This window comes from Salvelinus fontinalis, chromosome 13 (genome assembly GCF_029448725.1).
Source record: "Salvelinus fontinalis isolate EN_2023a chromosome 13, ASM2944872v1, whole genome shotgun sequence".
Lineage (NCBI taxonomy): Eukaryota > Metazoa > Chordata > Actinopteri > Salmoniformes > Salmonidae > Salvelinus > Salvelinus fontinalis.
Genome location: NC_074677.1, coordinates 3434162 through 3439445, shown reverse-complemented (window position 1 = coordinate 3439445; position 5284 = coordinate 3434162). Strand labels below are relative to the sequence as shown.

Genomic DNA, 5284 nt, shown 5'->3' with positions numbered 1-5284 from the left:
GAGGGTTGGGTTTTGGGTGATGTCCTACTAGAGGGTTGGGTTTGGGGTGATGTCCTACTAGAGGGTTGGGTTTGGGGTATATTCCTACTAGAGGGTTGGGTTTGGGGTAATGTCCTACTAGAGGGTTGGGTTTGGGGTAATGTCCTACTAAAGGGTTGGGTTTGGGGGTAATGTCCTACTAGAGGGTTGGGTTTGGGGGTAATGTCCTACTAGAGGTCTGGGTTTTGGGTAATGTCCTACTAGAGGTCTGGGTTTGGGGGTAATATCCTACTAGAGGGTTGGGTTTGGGGTAATGTCCTACTAGAGGGTTGGGTTTGGGGTAATGTCCTACTAGAGGTCTGGGTTTGGGTTAATGTCCTACTAGAGGTCTGGGTTTCGGGGTAATGTCCTACTAGAGGTCTGGGTTAGGGTAATGTCCTACTAGAGTTTGGGTGTAATGTCCTACTAGAGGTCTGGATTGGGGTAATGTCCTACTAGAGGGTTGGGTTTAGGGTAATGTCCTACTGGAGCTTTGGGTTTGGGGTAATGTCCTACTAGAGGTCTGGATTGGGGTAATGTCCTACTAGAGTTTGGGGGTAATGTCCTACTATAAGGTCTGGGTTTGGAGTAATGTCCTACTAGTGTTTTGGGGTAATGTCTTACTAGAGGTCTGGATTTGGGGTAATGTCCTACTAGATGTCTCGATTTGGGGCAATGTCCTACTAGAGCTTTCGGTTTAGGGTAATGTCCTACTAGAGGTCTGGGTTTGGGGTAATGTCCTACTAGAGGTCTGGGTTTGGGGTAATGTCCGACTAGAGCTTTTGGTTTGGGGTAATGTCCTACTAGAGGTCTGGTTTTGGGGTAATGTCCTACTAGAGGTCTGGGTTTGGGGGTAATGTCCTACTAGAGGGTTGGGTTTGGGGGTAATGTCCTACTAGAGGGTTGGGTTTGGGGGTAATGTCCTACTATAGGGTTGGGTTTGGGGTAATGTCCTACTAGAGGTCTGGGTTTGGGGGTAATGTCCTACTAGAGGTCTGGGTTTGGGGTAATGTCCTACTAGAGGTCTGGGTTTGGGGTAATGTCCTACTAGAGGTCTGGGTTTGGGGGTAATGTCCTACTAGAGGTCTGGGTTAGGAGTAATGTCCTACTAGAGGTCTGGGTTTGGGGTAATGTCCTACTAGAGGGTTGGGTTTGGGGTAATGTCCTACTAGAGATCTGGGTTAGGGTAATGTCCTCCTAGAGCTTTCGGTTTGGGGTAATGTCCTACTAGAGGTCTGGGTTAGGAGTAATATCCTACTAGAGGTCTGGGTTTGGGGGTAATGTCCTACTAGAGGTCTGGGTTTGGGGTAATGTCCTACTAGAGGTCTGGGTTTGGGGGTAATGTCCTACTAGAGGTCTGGGTTTGGGGTAATGTCCTACTAGAGGGTTGGGTTTGGGGTAATGTCCTACTAGAGGTCTGGGTTTGGGGGTAATGTCCTACTAGAGGGTTTGGTATGGGGTAATGTCCTACTAGAGGTCTGGGTTAGGAGTAATGTCCTACTAGAGGGTTTGGTTTGGGGTGATGTCCTACTAGAGGGTTGGGTTTGGGGGTAATGTCCTACTAGAGGGTTGGGTTTGGGGGTAATGTCCTACTAGAGGGTTGGGTTTGGGGGTAATGTCCTACTAGAGGTCTGGGTTTGGGGTAATGTCCTACTAGAGGTCTGGGTTTCGGGGTAATGTCCTACTAGAGGTCTGGGTTAGGGTAATGTCCTACTAGAGTTTGGGTGTAATGTCCTACTAGAGGTCTGGATTGGGGTAATGTCCTACTAGAGGGTTGGGTTTAGGGTAATGTCCTACTGGAGCTTTGGTTTTGGGGTAATGTCTACTAGAGGTCTGGATTGGGGTAATGTCCTACTAGAGTTTGGGGGTAATGTCCTACTATAAGGTCTGGGTTTGGAGTACTGTCCTACTAGTGTTTTGGGGTAATGTCTTACTAGAGGTCTGGATTTGGGGTAATGTCCTACTAGATGTCTCGATTTGGGGCAATGTCCTACTAGAGCTTTCGGTTTGGGGTAATGTCTAACTAGAGATCTGGGTTTGAAGTAATGTCATACTAGAGGTCTGGGTTTAGTTAATGTCCTACTAGAGCTTTCGGTTTGGGGTAATGTCCTACTAGAGGTCTGGGTTAGGAGTAATGTCCTACTAGAGGTCTGGGTTTGGGGTAATGTCCTACTAGAGGTCTGGGTTTGGGGGTAATGTCCTACTAGAGGTCTGGGTTTGGGGTAATGTCCTACTAGAGGTCAGGGTTTGGGGTAATGTCCTACTAGAGGTCTGGGTTTGGGGTAATGTCCTACTGGAGCTTTGGGTTTGGGGTATATTCCTACTAGAGGGTTGGGTTTGGGGGTAATGTCCTACTAGAGGGTTGGGTTTGGGGGTAATGTCCTACTAGAGGTCTGGGTTTGGGGGTAATGTCCTACTAGAGGGTTGGGTTTGGGGGTAATGTCCTACTAGAGGTCTGGGTTTGGGGTAATGTCCTACTAGAGCTTTCGGTTTGGGGTAATGTCCTACTAGAGGTCTGGGTTTGGGGTAATGTCCTACTAGAGGTCTGGGTTGGGGGTAATGTCCTACTAGAGGTCTGGGTTTGGGGTAATGTCCTACTAGAGCTTTCGGTTTGGGGTAATGTCCTACTAGAGGTCTGGTTTTGGGGTAATGTCCTACTAGAGGTCTGGGTTTGGGGTAATGCCCTACTAGAGTTTGGGGGTAATGTCCTTCTTTAAGGTCTGGGTTTGGAGTAATGTCCTACTAGTGTTTCAGGGTAATGTCTTACTAGATGTCTCGATTTGGGGTAATGTCCTACTAGACTTCTGGGTTTGGGGGTAATGTCCTACTAGAGGGTTGGGTTTGGAGGTAATGTCCTACTAGAGCTTTCAGTTTGGGGTAATGTCCTGCTAGAGGGCTGGGTTTGGGGTAATGTCCTACTAGAGGGTTTGGTTTGGGGTAATGTCCTACTAGAGGTCTGGGTTTGGGGGTAATGTCCTACTAGAGGTCTGGGTTTGGGGGTAATGTCCTACTAGAGGTCTGGGTTTGGGGTAATGTCCTACTAGAGGTCTGGGTTTGGGGGTAAATTCCTACTAGAGGTCTGGGTTTGGGGGTAATGTCCTACTAGAGGTCGGGGTTTGGGTGATGTCCTACTAGAGGTCTGGGTTTGGGGGTAAATTCCTACTAGAGATCTGGGTTTGGGTTAAGGTTAGGGTTAGTTGTGCATCTGAAGGTTTATTGTACTGTGACCTGTGATTTAAAGCATGTCAATTGCTTTTCAACCTGAAGAAATGCAGCATATTTTGAAGCTAGATGTTGTTTACTTACAGAGACACACAAACACAAACACGAGTTCAACACCATTGTCCAATGCAAGCTCCTCACCAACCGTAGGACCCTGGGACTGAACACCTCCCTCTGCAACTGGATCCTGGACTTCCTGACGGGCCGAGCCCAAGTGGTGAGGGTAGTTAACATCCCCTTTGCAACGCTGATCCTCAACACTGGGTCCCCTCAGGGGTGCGTGCATAGGCACCTCCTGTACTCCCTGTTCAACCACTACTGCATGGCCAAACACGACTCCAACATCATCATCAAGTTTGCAGATATCATGGCCGTAGTACGACAGATCACCTACCGCAATGAGACAGCCGACAGGGAAGGAGGTCAGTGAACTGGCAGTGTGGTGCCGGAACAACAACCTCTCCCTCAATGTCAACAAGAGCAAGAAGACTACAGGAAACGGATTTCACAGTATCCATATCACAAAACAACATAAAATGGTCTTCACATACGCGCACAATCGTGAAGAAGGTGCGATAGGTTTACCATGGGCCCTCAAATCCTCAAAAAGTTCTACAGCTGTACCATTGAGAGCATATTGACTGGCTGTATTACTGCTTGGTATGGCAATGGCACCGCCCTTGATCACATGCTGCTATAGAGGGTGGTGCGGACAGACCAGTACATCATTGGGGCCGAGCTCCATGCCATCCAGGACCTCTATACCAGGTGGTGGTGCGGACAGACCAGTACATCACTGGGGCCGAGCTCCATGCCATCCAGGACCTCTATATCAGGTGGTGGTGCGGACAGACCAGTACATCACTGGGGCCGAGCTCCCTGCCATCCAGCACCTCTATATCAGGTGGTGTGAAAGGAAGGCCTGGAAAATCATTAAAGACTCCAACCACCCAAGCCATAGACTGTTCTCTCTGCTTCCGCGCAGTGCGTGGTACCGGTGCATCAAGTCTGACATCAACAGGCTCCTGAACGGCTTCTATCCCCATGCCATAAGACTTCTAAATAGCTAACTAAATAGCTAACAAAATGGCTACATGGACTATCGGAGAAGACCTTTTTATTGTATTTTTATTTTTGCACAGTCTCTAGGCACACTCACAGGGCCCTACACACTAATAGTCCAACACACATAAAAAACACTGACTCCATCTGCATACACACACATAATATGTACATATACATACAGTATACTGACACACCCACTCACATACAATCATCATATACGCTATTTCACCCGTTGCTGACAGGCGTATAAAATCGAACACCCATGCAATTTCCACACGCAAACATTCACAGTAGAATGGCCTTACTGAAGACCTTGGTGACTTTCAACATGGCACCGTCAAAGGATGCCACCTTTCCAACAAGTCAGTTCGTCAAAAGTCTGCCCTGCTAGAGCTGCCCCGGTCAACTGTAAGTGCTGTTATTGTGAAGTGGAAATGTCTAGGAGCAACAGCGGCTCACCTGTGAAATGATAGGCCACATAAGCTCACAAAACGGGACTGTGGCGCATATCACGTAAAAATCGCCTGTCATCGGTTGCAACACTCACTACTGAGTTCCAAACTGCTTCTGGAAGCAACGTCAGCACAAGAACTGTTCGTCGGGAGGTTCATTAAATGGCCGAGCAGCCGCACACAAGCCTAAGATCACCATGTGCCAAGCGTTGGTTGGACTGGTGTAAATCTCGCCGCCATTGGACTTTGGAGCAGTGGAAACACGTTCGCTGGAGTTATGAATCACGCTTCGTTATCTGGCAGCCCGAGGAATCTGGGTTTGGTGGATGCCAGGACAACGCTTCCTGCCTGTATGCATAGTGCCAACTGTAAAGTTTGGTGGATGCCAGGAGAACGCTTCCTGTCTGTATGCATAGTGCCAACTGTAAAGTTTGGTGGAGGAGGAATAATGGTCTGGGGCAGTTCTTCATGGTTCGGGCGAGGCATCTTAGTTCCAGTGAAGGGAAATAATTCAATAACATTGAATT

The 5284-nt window shown here is 48.3% G+C and overlaps 1 protein-coding gene across 1 annotated transcript in view; it reads right to left on the bottom strand.

The window, feature by feature from the left end:
- Nucleotides 1–1033: 1033 nt before the first annotated feature.
- The window catches only part of LOC129867927 (nectin-1-like), a gene marked incomplete at its 5' end in the record, with an annotated part of 36438 nt that continues 32187 nt past the window's right edge, over nucleotides 1034–5284 (bottom strand). Inside the window, one exon of the mRNA XM_055941415.1 lies at nucleotides 1034–5284. This exon is cut by the window's right edge and continues 538 nt beyond it.